Raw genomic sequence first — 17,613 nt, forward strand, 5'->3', positions numbered from 1 at the left:
AATGCTAAGGTATGCAGGGCATGCTAATGCTCAGGCAGCACAGAGAAATCCTCGAGAACCCAGGAGTGAGATTCACTTGCCACCTCCTTCCGCGATTACGGACGACAATCGACATCAGCTCAGAATAGCGGCAGCACCTCCACCACCGCCTTACGTTGATCCTAACTCTAACGGAGCGGTCTCGATGATTCAGAAGGGAAGGTCATCCAATAGAGCTCAGAAAGTAATCTCGCGGCAGGTGTTCATGGCAGAAAAAATGCCTCCACCCACAGTTGAGTATCTTAATTGGTCAGGGCAAGACATTGGCTTCACCATAGCGGACCATCCACAGCAAGTTCCTCGACCAGGGCAGTCAGCACTCATACTACCAGCGGTCATCGCAGGATTTGACGTATCTCGCGTGTTTATAGATGGCGGCAGCAGTTTAAACCTTATGTACGCAGATACGTTAAGGAAGATGAACATATCCCTAGCAAACCTGAAGCCAACAGACACGAGATTCCACGGTATCACACCAGAGAAGCCAAGCTATCCGCTGGGGAAGATTAATCTCGACGTTCAGTTTGGGACCCGAGAAAATTACAGAATCGAGAAGTTGGAGTTTGAAGTCGTAGATTTCCCGTCACAGTACCACGCTCTGTTGGGACGACCAGCATATGCTAGATTTATGGCGGTACCACATTACACGTACCTGTTGTGGAGGATGCCTGGACCTAAGGGACCAATCACAGTCAAAGGAAGCTTCGCCCTAGCCGATAAATGTGATAAGGATTTTCATCGAATATCAGAAACTTTCGGGATGCAAGCTGAGTATTTGGCGTCAAGGCTCATGACTGACTACGACGTGCTGCCAGACGTTGGAAGGCCAAATAAAGAATCAACTTTCAACACTGAGAAAAATTCTAATGAGGTGCAGATTCACCCGACGGATCCAAAAAAGACGACATCCATCGCAAACGACATGGACCTCGCATAGGAAAGCGCGCTCGTCGAGTTCCTCCGTGAGAACTGGAAAATCTTCGCATGGTGTCCAGCTGACATGCCAGGAGTACCCAGGGAACTTGCCGAGCACCACCTAAACTTGGATCCACTAGCGAGACCAATCAAACAACCTTTGCGATGTTTTTCGGAACCAAACCGTAAGGCTATGCTGTCAGAAATTGATCGACTAAGAGAAGCTGGTTTTATCAAGGAGCTGCACACAGAGGCCACATGGGTAGCAAATCCAGTGTTGGTGCCGAAGAAAAACACTAAGGTCCTTCGCATGTGCGTCGACTTTACGTGTCTCAATAAACATTGTCCAAAGGATCACTTTCCCCTCTCGAGGATCGACCAAATTATCGACTCCACGGCAGGATGTGAACATCTTTCCTTTTTAGACGCATATTCTGGTTATAACCAGATCAGATTAAAAGAAGAAGATGAAGTAAAAACAGCGTTCATCACACCTTACGGCGTGTTTTGCTATAGAACAATGCCTTTTGGTTTGAAAAACGCGGGAGCAACATATCAGAGGATGATGCAGAAGTGTTTGGCGACACAGATTGGAAGAAATGTGCAAGTGTACATCGACGATGTCATCATAACGTCAAAAAAGGGGACGACGCTGATCGAGGATCTCAAGGAAACCTTTGACAACCTCGACAAATTCTGCCTCAAGCTGAACCCGATGAAGTGCTCCTTCGGTGTCCTAGCAGGAGAACTTCTTGGGTTCCTAGTTTCAGCAAGAGGGATTGAAGCAAATCCCGACAAAATACAAGCCATCGTAACAATGAGGAAGCCAACAAAGTTGAAAGAAATACAACAACTAACTGGGCGAGTCGCAGCTTTAAGCAGATTCGTCGCCAGGCTGGGAGAAAAAGCGTTACTGTTCTACGCTTTAATAAAGCAAGGGGAGAAATTCCAGTGGAACGAAGAAGCCGATAGAGCTTTCGAGGATCTGAAACGCACAATCTCGACACCACCAATCTTGGTGGCGCCGAAGGAAAAAGAACCTCTCCTGTTGTACATTGCAGCCACACCCCAGGTGTTTAGCACGGTGCTAGTCGTCGAAAGAGAAGAAGAAGGGAAACTTCATGGAGTGCAAAGGCCGGTATATTTCATCAGTGAAGTTTTATCGCCTTCCAAACAGCGGTACCCGCAGTACCAGAAGCTAGCATATGGAGTGATTACAATGGCAAGAAAGTTGCGCCACTATTTTTCGGCACACCCGATAATAGTAGTCAATGAAGTACCTCTTTCAAATATACTGAACAATCCAGAAACTACAGGGCGTGTTTCCCTTTGGGGAATAGAACTTTCCCCTCGGGACATCACGTATGAAAAAAGAAAGGCAATCAAGTCGCAAGTTTTGCCAGATTTCATTGCAGAGTGGATGGAGCTGCAAAACACGGGACCCCCAGATTTGTCGAGAACTTGGACTATGAACTTTGATGGATCCAAGAGAGTAGAAGGAGCTGGCGCAGGAGTGACACTTATATCACCCGGAGGCGACAAGTTAAAGTATGTCCTACGGATGACGTTCCCAAACGCATCCAACAACGAAGCAGAATACGAAGCCCTCATACACGGGATGAAGATGGCGAAAGCTTGCGGTGCAACTCGACTAAAAATCTTTGGCGACTCACAATTGGTGGCTCAGCAAGTTATGAACCAATGTGATGCAGTCAATGATAGCATGATAGCATATAAGGAGGTGTACAATGAGCTTGAGAAGATGTTTGATGGATGCGAGGTAAATCACATCAATAGGTTGAGCAATGATGAAGCGGACGTTCTCGCAAACATCGGGTCGCAGTGCCTTCCAATCCCGCCAGGTGTATTTTGGGAAGAAATAGCGGAGAGATCCACAAAGCCGAAGAAGGCGCAGAAAAAAGCAAAGGAAGAAAAAACTTCGGCGCCCCCCAAAGAAGCCGGGGAGGACGAAGAGGACCAAGAGCTTGTGATGATGGTAGAAGTTCCTTGGATGCAAGCGTACATATCGTATATCCTTAGGAAAGAAATACCCGACGATCCAGCTGTGGCAAGGCGAATTATTCGATGGTCCAAAGCTTTCACAGTGGTCAAAGGGGAGTTATGAAAGCGAAGTATTTTAGGTGTCCTGCAAAGGTGCGTCACACCCGAAGAAGGAAGGATAATCCTAAAGGATATGCACGAAGGAATATGTGGTCACCACGCGAGCAGTCGAGCTATTGCAGCCAAGGTTTTTCGGGCAGGATTTTACTGGTTGACAGCAATCGAGGATGCAAAAGAGATAGTACGAACCTGCGACGCGTGCCAAAGATTTGCCGCAAAACCTCACTCTCCGGCGGCAGAGCTGATGCCAATACCATTGTCATGGCCCTTTGCCCAATGGGGACTTGATATGGTGGGCAAGTTGCACAAAGCTTCGCCAGGAGGATACGAGTACTTGCTGGTTGCTGTCGACAAATTCACCAAGTGGGTAGAAGCGAAGCCAATAAACTCACCAGATGCAGCGTCGGCAATAAAATTTGTCAAAGGCCTCTTTTTCGGTTTGGAGTGCCTCACAGCATTGTCACAGACAACGGTACTAACTTTACAGCTAAGGAATTCAAGGCATATTGCGCAGAAGTAGGCATCAAATTACACTTTGCGTCAGTTGGACACCCGCAGACCAATGGCCAAGTCGAAAAAGCCAATGGTATCATCTGCAACGGCATTAAAAAGCGCCTACTAGGACCGCTTGAAAAAGCTCGACATACCTGGCCAGAAGAATTGCCAAGTGTTTTGTGGAGCATCCGAACAACACCAAATACGGCGACACAAGAAACTCCGTTTTTCCTCGTCCACGGAGCCGAAGCAGTACTACCAATTGAAATAGAGCATGATTCTCCAAGAGTGACAGAGTATGACGAGGAAACATCACGAAAAGCTCGGGAGGACGATATGGATGCACTCGATGAAGCTCGAGATGAAGTACTATCACGAGTCACAAAGTACCAGCAGGACCTAAAAAACTACCACAGTCGACGATTGCGGCCCAGATCTTTCCAGGTCGGTGATTTGGTCCTACGGCTTAACCAGCAATGTACTGAAAAGCTCGAGTCACCATGGTTGGGACCTTACGTCGTCACGGAAGTCATCGATGGAGGAGCATACAGGATCAAGGACAAGAAGACAGGGGTTCCCGAGAAAAACCCCTGGAACGTGGCGCAGCTCAGACGGTTCTACGCTTAGAGTCGAAATATAGTCCTCCTCTGTAAAAATACAATGTACTGAAATGCCCGCGAGTTTTCAGACGCACTCTTTTCCTTTTCGGGGCACCGAGTGGGGCCGGAAAGGTTTTTAATGAGGCGGGCTCGCGGTGCTGCAATATAATAAAGATAGTGGAGATATACTTCTTATTCTTCGACACGCTCGGGGGCTCAACGTCTTCAAGTTACAAAATATACACAATATAGATAAACTATACTTACCGAAATATTTCGCCTTGGTACAAGAATACCTCGCCAAATAGAACATCGGGAGCTAACAACTATAAATATAGTGTACTCATCAAAATTTTACTGCTTTGGTCTGAAAACCTCGCAACAAAAATATAGAACGTCACCACCAAGACACTCGGGGGCTCGTACCCATCGACAGCAAAATATATATATCTTCTTGCAACAAGAGAAAAACCTTCGGGATAACAAAACAGTATAAACTCCAGCCAAAGGCTCGGGGGCTCGACGATCAAAAATAGAAACAATACATATTTACAGAGTTGACAGCTTTACAATATAGATCATGTTTACAAATACACAAAGATGTATCAATGGTGAAACTACAGCAAGAAAAAGGAAAAAATCCTCAGCGGATACCTAGCACATGGTCTATGGTTATTCGCTCATTGGAAGGACGGGTACTATGCTCGGCATAGCTACCCTTCACAAAAAACTCAGCATCCATCCGAAGAAGTTCATCCATCATATCTTCGGCTACAAGAGTCACAAGATCATCAATCTTGCCCATGTTTCTCTTTTTCTTTGACATCTTAGCCAGGCACGTGGAAACAATTTGATCCATGGGCAATTTTGGATAGCAAATCTTTATCATCATCATAGCAAATCTTGCGCCAGCAGAGAGTTGAGCCCGCACAAAGCCATGGATTCGAGGAGCATCTCGAAATTTTTCCATTAAAGCAGGAAGAGTTTCTGGCATCTTGTTGCGAGGGAACATGGTTCCATAAACTAAAAACAAAGTCTTCGTACAGAAGTCAAGGAAGTCACGGACCTAAGCCGCGCGATCTTGGAATCTGACAATTTGGTGGGTACGCTCAGGAGTAACCCAAAAGTTAGAACCATGTTGTGCAGCCAGTCTGAGCAGAACATTGGCTTGAGCTTCAACACGTTGATCTTCGGCAGCAGTATCCAAAAACGAGCCTGGTACAGCAAATAAATTGTCAAGAGAGGAAAAATAGCAAGAACAACATCCAGCATGGTTATGAACGGGAAACATACCTGTCATGTCCAGGCTGGCGTCAGTCATTAGCTGAAGCATATAATTTTCTCGAGAAGAAGCTTCGGTAGCCTCAGCAACAGCAGCATCCTTTGCAGGAATGGCTTCTTTCGCCTGTTGAAGAGCAATTTTCTCTCTCTCGGATGCTTGTCGCGATTGCTCCATCATTACCAGAGTTTGTTTTTTCATGGATTGAAGTTGTTGGCGCAGTTCTTGCAAATCTTGCGACAAATGTTGGCTTGAAGAACCTTCGATGAGGTTATTATCGACCAGTGTTTTCTTCGAGAAGGAGGAAGCAGGAGAAGTATCGGCAAGATGAGGATTGGCAGAGTAGTTATCAAATATCAACTGGAAAAGAAAATTTCAATATCAAATGATTGCAAAAGACAGAATTCCATTGATCTTTAGGAAATTTACATGGATATTACAGAAGGAGTTCTTCAAAGGGACTACTAAGGTAATTGTCGCCAAAGCTAATATGGCGACAATAGCAAAAGAAATGGAAAAAACAAAGAAAGAAAAAGAAGAGGTATTCAACTAGACCTCCGGCTTTGATGAGCTAGGAGTCGAAGATGGCTTAATTCCGAGATAGGCCAAGATTTTCTTCGTGTTGGGCTTTGCCGCCCTGATCAGCGATTGCCATTTTTTGGTCTCCATCTGTTCTGTGTCGCCTACTTTTGCCCAGTCGATAGTTTGCTGGTTGTCAGCAACCAAGGCGACAGTACTCTCAATAGCAATCTTCATGTTTTCTTGGCGCATCTTCAGTCCAAGATTTTCTGGTGGATTGAAGTCCTTGGCAAGTGCAAGGAAAGTCTTGGGTTCCGTTTTCTTCGAGAAGAAGTAGGGGAACAGCCGAGACAATCCTGCGTCAGCCTGTTCAATGCCTTCACGAGCTTCGGTTCCATGAAACTCGAGGACAGAGAGTGCGTCCAGAAGAGGATTGTTGTCGGGATCTTCAAGCTCAAATTCTTGGTTTGTTTTACCTGTCACAGAAAATATATGTTGGTCGACAAACAAGTAAAGAAAAGCAAGTCTAAAAAAGATAGAATGGATCGATAAACTTACCGACAAAGCGCCGATTCTGCGTGTTCAAGCGCTTGATGATCGCCTTTTCACGAGTGGCCTGCGCAGCTTTATGCTCGTTCAAAGCAGTTTCGGCATCATCAAGTCTTTTTTGCAGATCTTCGACACCAGCAGCTTCTGCCTTGGCTTTATCAGCCTCTGCTTTAGCTTTGCCAGCATCAAGTTCAGCCTTCTTGCGAGCCGCTTCACTTTGCTCTAATTTCTGAGCAAGCGTGTCGACAAGCTTGTTGGCTTCCGCAAGTTTTTCTGCCAAAATAGTTAAGAATCGTCAAAATTGCGACAAGACAGGAGCAAGCAGTTATAAACAAGGGCCAGCAAAGAGTTATCACCTTCAGTCTTGCTGGCATACTCACGGTACCCAATGAATTGGGCACCGATGCGAATAAGCTCTTTGATCATAGGCTGTCAAAGAAGGACAAAGAAAGAAAACGTCGGTATGGAAAACTATGATGGCATAAAGAAGCAAATAGAGGAAATATAGATAGTGACAAGAAAATTAAGAACTTACATCATCCAAGAGAGGACTAGAGGAGCTACCCAATTGGAGGGTAGGCTCCGGGATTGTTTCAACCCTTGTCCTTTTTCGTGAAGGGACAAGGGGGCTTGAAGGAGGAGTAGGAGCGCCGACGTTTTGTTGAGGAGGCGAGGATTCCTCTCCTTCGACTGGCGTCTCCGAAACAACCAGAGTATGTGACGTACTCGTTCGAGCAGCCACATCAAAAGCTGGTACTTCTTCCTCATCATCACTGCGATTAAATGTCGGCAGCATAAAAAGCAAGATAGACAAAAATCTTCGAGTACAAAAATAAAGAGAAATAAAAGGTAACTTACGAGCTGATGAGGGCTTCGAGGTATGGATCATAAGCTGCCTTTTGACGTGAAGGAACAGCTTCTTCGGCTTTGGAGGTGCCGGAATCTTCGACATCATCCCTTTTCCTTTTGTTCCTTGGAGAAACAGCAGGAGGAGGAGATTGTGCCGATGCAGTGCCTTCGGAGGCAGCCTCCTTTTCAGAAGATCCCGCAGATTTTTGAGAATCTATGGGTTCATTCACAAAAGAGGGGGCATCTTGGTTGTCGTCGGTGACAACGACCCTTTCATCGACTTCTCCACCTTCAGGAAGGGGAGGAAGCGAGACAAGATTTGGATGGTTCTATACAAAAAAACAGGGAAAGATGTCAAAAAAGGAGTTACAAAAAAGATAGCAAGGCAATAACAAATCAATTGACAAAGGTGTAATAACCCAGAACATAGGAACAACGAAGGGTAGATTTAGAAATGGGATGTGCATTTCATCGCAAAACGGGGGAAATTTTCGCGCCTTATTGCAACTAAACCTAAGAGGGATCGAGGTTCTCTCTCATTTTGCACTTAGGGTTAGGCAATGTGAGTTAGGGAAATTTCGACATGATCTCTTTTGTATCTTATTGATTTGGGGAATGATTTCATTTGACAAGTGTTAATACATTTAACAATAAGCATTGAACAATATAAATATGAATTCCCAATACAAACACAACTTATGAATTCAAATAACTTTGAATTTCACAATTGAATATTAAATACAATATTTAATTCAGGATATAAACATTACATAAAGCAAAAGCTCATAAACAAAAACTTGAGCTTTATTGATATCACAATACAGATTACATTGTCTTTACAATATTCTTGATACAAGAATTGATGAATAATAAACAGAAATGAAAATGAAGATTACAATATTGTTCCTAAACTAAAACCTAGACTAAGTGACTTGGAGAATATCTTTTGGTCATATTCATCTTCAAAACCTGCAAAACAAAGAAACAAACACTAACCAGAATACAAGTGTTAACCAGATTCAGTTTGGACAGTTAGTAGGAATAACACAAAGTTCAGTTTGGACAGTGAGACTGTCACAGTACACTTGTGCTTGTCCAAAACCTGGACAGCACAAGATAAGGGCAGCAGCAGACCAAACCTGAGCACCAACAGGGGCTCAAGTTTCAGCATATGAGAGCACACAGCTCATGTGTGCTGGGCAGGCCACAGCAAGGCAATGCACAAGCTTAGTCACCAAAGCAAGCCAGGCTTGTGTGTCAATGCGAGAACAGAAGCAGAGCTCATATAAAAGGGACACAAACCCTAGAAACAGTAACCAGTCGACTAGATAAGGAATCACAAGGTAAGGTGAAGGTAGCACAACATAGTTCATCCAGTTCTTGCTCAAGAACAGAACCAACACACACAACCACTCAACCACCAGAAATCATGATGACCTGAGAAGATCATCCAAGACCTGGAGGTGGAGGGCTGTGACACAAACCCAAGTCTGCATCAACAAAACATTTCTTTCTAGGAGCTGGAACAAGGTATACCAAATACCTGGACAGATCCAATGGATCTGATCCATCACATATACATGAAATAAGCATGGGATGAGCAGATGCTCATATGGGTAGATCATCACTTGGTTTCACCAAGGATCACTGTCAGTCTAGAAGCTACTAAGATAGAAATCATCCAGATACAGATCTTGTGCACAGAAGCTAGAAATCATGCACAGATGCACACACTAGCAAGATCTCATGCACAGATAGCACCAGTAGATGTATTGCAAGGTTTAGCAGCTAACCAAGACTACACAGAAAATCCTAAGCATACAACCATCAGGAAACCCTAGGTTTCTTCACAGGCAAGCATATTGGCATTCATATTTATTATGATCCCCAAATATGCAAGCAAAGATGAGTAGCCAACAAGATCCAACCAATCATGTGAGCAACCAGTTAGTAGCAAGGCTACTGAGGTCACAGCACACTTAAAACCATCCCAAGGCCAAGCCAAATACAAAGCATCACTATCCAGAAATGGATTCAGACTCTAATTGCTTGTACAAGAATCATGAATAGCCAATTCAGACACAAGCAAATAATTCAATCATCACTGCATAAGCAGTTCATCATAATTTAAGTAATACAAGCATGAATTTATCACAGATCCATGCTAAGCATTGACAGTAGCATACTGTTAAGCAACACAGTTTAATCCATAGCCACTAGAGCAAGTCTAGATAGCTAAGAGGAGCAACAGCACAAGTAAGCAACACCATAGTGATGCTTGAGCATCAGCATCACAAGATAAGTGAATCGTTCAGTCACAGTATTAACCAGTAAGCTATCACTAATAATTGAATTGATCAAATGGATCAACTATAGCAAGCCAAGTACACAGAGAGGTTAGCCAACAAGCAAGGAATGATCCAATGGATCATTGGCTTGCATAGGAAGCACATAAGCATTTCCCAAGCACCACTGGCACTCACAAGTGTCACTGATGAACCACAGCACACCTAGACAAGCAAGTGTAACATGCCAGTAAGCACAAGTAAGCACAAGCAAGCCCATAAGCAAGTACTACATGGCATAGCAAGCTCATAAGCAAGCACAACAGAGCATAGCAAGATTCAAGCAGGCTAGGAGCAACAGATAAGCAAACAGAGCATGTACAGCAAGCAAGGCAACACTGGCCAGTACCAGAAACTGGTGATTGGGCCATGAGCTTGCAGTAAAGGGAAGCATAGGAGGATTAAGCAATCATAGCAGAGTTCTGTGTGATCACAGGATCACCAGAAAGCAACAGAGTATAAGGAAGAAGAAGCACAGTAGCTTGGAGAGGCGCACAGGTAGGAGAAGGAGAAGGAGCAGCACAACTTACACGCGCCTGGTGGCAGAGGCTATGGCATGGCGAGGCAGTGCTCGCGCGGCCATAGCAGCTGCAAAGCCAGGGAAGGCGCCGGCGTTACGCCGACGAACACCACCACAGCAGCACGGCATGGAGACGATGGCACAGGTACTGCAAGCAGCACCCGCGCCAGGTCGGTCTCGGAGACGCACACGTCGACGGCGAGGGCAAGAGCTCGTCGGAGATCACCCAGTCGCCCAAGGCGATTTTCCACGAGATCCAGAGTGGAGGCGATTCGCCAGGAGAGGAAGCAATCGAGGAAACCACGCGGACAGATCGATAGATCGTCTCGCGGCGGTCCAGATCAGGTAGGTGGCGAGGTCAGGGAAGCACGGCGACGGCCGGAGCACGGCGGCGGCCATGGCGGTGACGCCATCGCCAGCGCGTCGCAAGAGAGATTAGGGTTAGGCGAGCGAGTGAGAGGGCCGAGTGAGTGAGAGTGAGGTGGGCCACTTCGGCGCCACCGAACCCAAAAGGGATTACCCTTATTGGGCCGTCCCTGGGTTTAGGTAAATGGGCTGGGCCCAATATGGGTCCAGGAGGGTATTTTGGTCTTTTAACATTTAATAAAAGGCCAGAACTTTACCAAATTTTGATAAATCAAATACAACTCTAAAAATCCATTAAAAATTGGATTAATGAATGAAAAATAAATCTTAACAAGAATAAAATATGAAATGGAATTTATGAAACAAATTCAAAATTATGAATTTTAAGAATTTAAATAATAACTTGGAATTAAAAATTATTACTTCCTTGTATTTAAAATTCAAGGAAAATTTTTAAATAAGTTCAAATACTTATTTTCAAACATTTCAAAATGAAATTCTAATATTCCAAGTCATTTCTATTGAAAAGGGTATTTTTCCCAGAAAAATATTATACTCCTTTTATTTCCAAAAACTATAGAGGTAACTCTATAATTTTCAATTATTTTTGGAATGATTAAAGGAATCACCAAGTAAATAGTTTTACTTTGAATTGTTGTACTTTGTGTGAATTAAAATGATTTATACTTTTAAATCAATTGTAAATTACTGTCAAAGACATAAATCTTAAACGCAACCCTAAATTGATATAATTCAGCGGGGTAAAGGGATTCAACATGAAATAATACATCCATGATTGCATTATTTGGATTTTATAACATTGTCCTTACCGGACAATGATGCTTCTTACAGAACCCGAGGTCCAGGTTCCATCAACTGCATTGAACTGCACTATCTCGCAGTCCACAGGCAAGTTCACCCTTGCTCATGTCAACTTGAGTATTTTCTACTACTTTAATGCAAATCTATATACTTATCATTCCTGCATCGCAAATGAAATGTTACTTTACAACTATGAATATGACTATGTGGCTGGCAATGGAACCATGGTATGTGTTGATATGGTGGAGGTTCCATTGCAATGGGTTATATCACCCTAGGATTAATTTACCAATACCGTCCAGTGATTCTAGCGCCGTACAAATCGCGTTGACCATGATATCTATAATGGCTCTGGGGAAGCCAGTCGTATCTTTTCCCTTCTGCACGCCAACGGATTGGTAGAGTCGGCGGGGTGTTGGAGGCACTGCCGTAGGTTGGGATAGCCTTTTAAATCCCCATCCATTAGTGATGATGGCTCTACGATCTATGAAGGATTGTCCGGAGTACACCATGAGTAAAGCCGTATTATCGGGGGAAGTCTACTGGAGGTGTACGGTTGGACAAAAGGGTGGGTTTGCAGTCGCGGAGAAGGCGGTGTGGGCTTGGATCTTTATACCTGGCCTCACACCAAAGGAAGTGTGAACGGGGGCAAGTCCCTGCGGATGGCAAAAAGGGTGAGATCTCTTGTGGGAAAAGTAACGCACCTCTGCAGAGTGTATCAAATTGTGGCTGTCACTCCTTGTTCCGGGAAGGGAACTGCGAACGCGGCAGGAAAGGAACTCCACGAAGTTCTAGTCAACCTGTGAAGACTGACGGGCATAGTTTTCATAATAAAAGCAACCTTTTGAAGAAATGATTTCAAAACATGCATTGACCTTTGATTTCCTGATCAATGGTCGTAGCTAGTGCATCAAACACCTTTTTACTCTTTTAGAACTTGATGAGTACCTCTGTACTCACTTTCTTTCGACACCCTTGCTAGACTGTGATCCGGAAGTGGAGGCCATCAACGATGGAGCACCAGAAGGAAGTTACGAGCTGGTCTACGAAGAACCTGATCTTACCAGCGGAGTGGAAGGCGTAGACTATGGGATAGTCTACGGACCAGATGACACGGAGGTGGAGGAGTAGTGACATATCCTAGCATCATAGAGCCGAGCAACGTAGAACTTACCTAAATAAGTTGTTGAGCTCTTTATATTTGTTATGAGTTGTAATCGTACTTAAGTAGTATCTTAGGGTGTTCTCATAGGACCTGTGAGAATACCAACTTGTTAAGACAATGTTTGTAATAAAGTATGGAGTGTTATGACCTGCAATGTTTCTGTTGTACCACTCTGAGGGATATGGCAAATTGTGAAGAAGTCCCTTCGCAAGGATCATATCAACGACTTGTATACTACAACATGCAGTGGTATGCTGGGTCACCGCAGCTGGTATCAGAGCAAATGTTGCGACCTTAGGTTGGAAAAACCTAGTATAGGGAAGAAACCTGTAGGAGTCTAGTAGAAATAGTAAAGGATTCTCTAGAAATATGGTGATTATTCACTTGAGAATAGCAAAACCATATATTTTAGTGCGATAATTCTTTATTATAGCTATTATGATGCATTATCACTACTAATATTCTGCTTTTTTATACAGCCATAATGGCGAACACTTTTCCTAAGAGGACTTTGAGGAAGGTTGAGGGATGGCTCGGTGATTATGATGGACCAATAACAGCTCTCCTGTGTGGGATGCTGAAGGAACTTCATTGTGATCCACGGATACATGTTATCAAGTATACCTACTATGATGGGGAAATCCTAGCCAAGTGCAGAGTATCGGTCCAACTACCGGAAAAACTGCTGATGAGTCGTATAATGCCATACGGAGAAGCCAAAACTATCACCACAGCCTACCATATGGGCCTATTCAAGGCAATCCTTGAGATAAGGCAGCACAAGTCAGTAGAACTATTATGTTCAGAGTTTTCTCATATACCTCATGCCGAGGAAGATGAGGATCCCACTCTGAATCATTTGGTGTTAGCACAGAAGTCCTGAAGCTGCAAAGACAGCACATGGATAGCTGTAAGTCTTTATTGACCACGATGTACCTTTTACACATGAAGATGAGAGGTGAGATTGACCACATGCTCACTGAGTTCACGGACCCTGATAAAGTCCAAACTCGGATGCGTGATTTGAGGGCACAACCACAACATACTACACCTTTCTTTAGCCTAGACAGCTATGTAGATTTGAGTGACCAGTTATCCCATAAAGATCCACTCACACCCAACTTTGTTCCACATTATCCACATGTGTCGACATCATATGAGTCTGGATATGGGGGAGATGATTCCGGGAACCTAAAGCGCTGGAGTCACCAATCGAGAATTCGACTGGTTGGCGTTTCGGGGAACCATTTGGAGATGAAGGAGAACCCATCACTTGTGAGTCAGAGGATGAAGGAGGCGCGGTTAGCCAGAATGTTAACCAAAGCTATGGGCAGAAAGAGAAAGACACCAACTCCATTTCTTTAGATTTGGAGATGGGGTTACCCAAAACATCCCAGTACGTCGTAGGTGAGAGTTCTGGAACAAAGAAAAAGAAGAAGAAGAAGATGAGGGGTCAAGTGAATAGGAATCCTCCATGGATGACAGGAGAAGATGAGCTGTATTCCACTGGGGATATGTATGAGTCTTTATCTAGTTACTTTGGCATGACAGATCTCTGTCTCGGCACTTCGTCCGATTCAGACTACATACCTACGGGAAGAACCTTCATTCCGGACGGTGTTCGGAGGACAGACTGCCGGATGGACCCCAGGAATGTACTCGGAGGCGAGCTATGATGATGAGGAGTAGAGCTCCGAGGAAGAATAAAGTAATCTAGGTGGTATTGTATTAGAGCGTATTTTAAATTCCCATTGGCTTGGGCTTTGAGCCAAATAAGTGGTTTATATGTACCACATGTAATATAAGTTTGTGAGTGTGTTATGTATTATACAAAGTATATGCATAGTAAATGTTTGTTTTGTATTTGCTTCTTGATTTAATTGTGTGACTAGTTCTGGGCATTGAGTTGAGCTCAGAAAGCATTGGCATGGTGTAATTATGAGTAATCGCTCTTTGTTACAGGACTAGGGGGAAATGGTGTTAGTAGAAACCGAAGAGGCTCGCAGAGAGCTGGAAGCAAGAGAAAAAGAGGAGGCAGATGCAGCAGCTAGAGCAGAGAACGCACCACCACCACCACACCCAATGATGCACCCAGACTTCCAACAGTATATGAGGTCAATGGAGGAAGATAGGAGGCGTTACCAGGAAAGCCAGAGCAAGAACATGCAAGATTTCTTTACCCACGTCATCAATGATAGGGGTAATGATGGCAAGGGAGTAACTCTATCGGACTTCCAAAATGCAAGACCACTACCATTTACATCAGCTCCAGAACCAATGGACGCTGAAGATTGGCTTATGGATACGGAAAGGAAGCTGAAGACCGTTGGTTGCAACGATGGGGAGAAGATCAGATATACCACTTATCTGTTGTCAGGACCAGCAGCGTCATGGTGGGAGAACCTTGTAGCAGTACACCCTCCTGATAAGGTGTTCACCTGGGAGGAGTTCAAGAAGAAGTTCCGGGATGCTCATGTTCCGGACAGCGTGGTGGAGCTGAAGAAGAGGGAGTTTGAAGAACTAAGACAGAATACTGCACCCATCATGCAGTATGTTCGGGATTTCAACAGGTTATCCAGGTATGCACCTGAGGATGTAGATACAGAGGAGAAGCGGAAGAAGCGGTTCATGAAAGGCATGAATCCATACATGAAAATGCAACTGAGGTTGGCAAGGACTGCCGAATTCCAGGAACTGATTGACTCGGCAATCACTTTCGAGGATGATTACCGGTAAGTCCAAGAGGACAGGAGGAAGAGGGCTCGTATAGAGCCAAGGAAGTACCCAATCAGTAAACCAACACCTGATCGGAGTTTCAAACCCCGATACCGACCTACTACTGGTAATCAATACAACCGGGGAGGTCAGAGTCAGAATCCAATTACCCAGATCATCTGCAACAATTGTGGCCTGAGAGGTCATTTGCAGAAGGATTGTCAGAAACCCAGAATCATCTGTTATGGTTGTGGGAAGGAAGGACACATCAAGCCGGATTGTCCAAACAAGGCGTCTTGGAGCGGACAGAGCTCTGGAGGACGAGGTGGAAACAACAACAACAACCGCAACAACAACAACAACAACAACAACCGTAACTACAACAACAACAACAATAAGAGGGGAAAGCCTTATGGAAAGCTGAATTGCACATCTTTGGAACAAGCGGAAGAGTCGGACCAAACAGTCTTAGGTACGCTAAGCATTCTTACTCATCCTGGCAAAGTATTATTTGATACTGGAGCAACCACATCATTTCTTGCATTGGAGTTTGTGGAAAAGTTTGGGCTTAGATGTTCTAAGTTAGAAACCCCTATAACTGTTCTATCCGCGGGGGGAACGATCTTAGTAACCCACCTGAAAGAAGCACAAGTCCTAACCATATGTGACTGTGTGTATTTCACGGACCTATTCATCATACCCATGAAGGACATATCAGTCATCCTAGGGATGGATTGGTTAATAGAAAATGGAGCGGTGATTAACTGTGGAGACAAAACAGTATCACTTCGCAACTCCATCGGAGGTCGAATAGTGTTCCAAGGAGATAAGTACAGTGAGTTGGAGATCGGATTGGAACTAAATAGCCTGAAGGAAGTGAGAATTGAAGATATTCCTGTAGTGAATGAGTTTAAGGATGTATTTCCTAAGGAACTACCGGGAATGCCACCCGATAGAGAGATAGAATTCACAATCGATCTGATTCCAGGCACAGCACCAATAGCACAACCACCATATAAGATGGGGCCAAAGGAATTAGTGGAACTGAAAGCTCAGATTGATGAGCTAGAACAGAAAGGATTCATTCAAGAAAGTGTGTCACCATGGGGTACACCAGTTATTTTTGTGGATAAAAGAGATGGAGGAAAGAGAATGTGTGGAGATTACAGAAATTTGAACAATGTCACTATCAAGAACAAGTATCCTTTACCTAGAATTCAAGACCTTTTTGATCAAGTCCAAGGAGCGGGAGTCTTCTCAAAGATAGATTTAAGGTCAGGATACCATCAAATCAAGATCAAGAAGGAGGATGTACCAAAAACAGCGTTCGTATCAAGGTATGGACACCATGAATACTTGGTTGTACCATTTGGACTAACAAATGCACCAGCAATTTTCATGAATTTGATGAACAAGATATTCATGAAGTACTTGGACAAGTTTGTGATAGTGTTCATAGATGATATTCTAATCTATTCCAAGGATAAAGAAGAACATGCCAAGCATTTGAAGATAGTTCTGCAAACATTGAGGGAACATCAGCTATATGCGAAGTTTAGCAAGTGCAAATTTTGGTTAGATAGTGTTGAATTTCTTGGACATGTTATAACCAAAGAAGGCATAGCGGTGAATCCAAGCAAGGTTCAGTCCGTATTGGAATGGAAATCACCTAAAAATGCTAAGGAGATACAAGGATTTCTTGGTATGGCAGGCTATTATCGGAGATTCATAGAGGGATTTTCGAAGATTGCAGGACCAATGACCAAGTTACTCAAGAAAAATACTCCATTTGTGTGGACTGATGAGTGTGAAGCCAGCTTCCAAACACTCAAAGATAAGTTAACCACAGCACCGGTATTAGCAGTTCCTGAACCTGGAAAGGATTACACGGTGTATTGTGATGCTTCCAAGAATGGACTTGGATGTGTTCTTATGCAAGATCGGAAGGTAATAGCTTATGGATCAAGACAGTTGAAACCACATGAACACAACTACCCAGTACATGATCTCGAGTTAGCGGCAGTTGTGTATGCTTTGAAGAGTTGGAGACAATTTCTATATGGATCCAAGTGTGAGTTATACACCGATCACAAAAGTTTGAAATATTTCTTCACCCAGAAAGAATTAAACATGAGACAGAAGAGATGGTTAGAGTTGATTAAAGATTACGACCTTAAGATCAACTATACACCAGGCAAGGCTAATGTAGTAGCAGATGCCCTAAGTAGGAAGAGTACGGAGAATCAACCTACGGAATGGGAGATTCCAAAGGAACTTCGGAAAGAGCTAGAGGAGGCTCAGATTTTGTTTATTCA

Source organism: Lolium perenne, chromosome 4 (genome assembly GCF_019359855.2).
Source record: "Lolium perenne isolate Kyuss_39 chromosome 4, Kyuss_2.0, whole genome shotgun sequence".
Taxonomy (NCBI): Eukaryota; Viridiplantae; Streptophyta; class Magnoliopsida; order Poales; family Poaceae; genus Lolium; species Lolium perenne.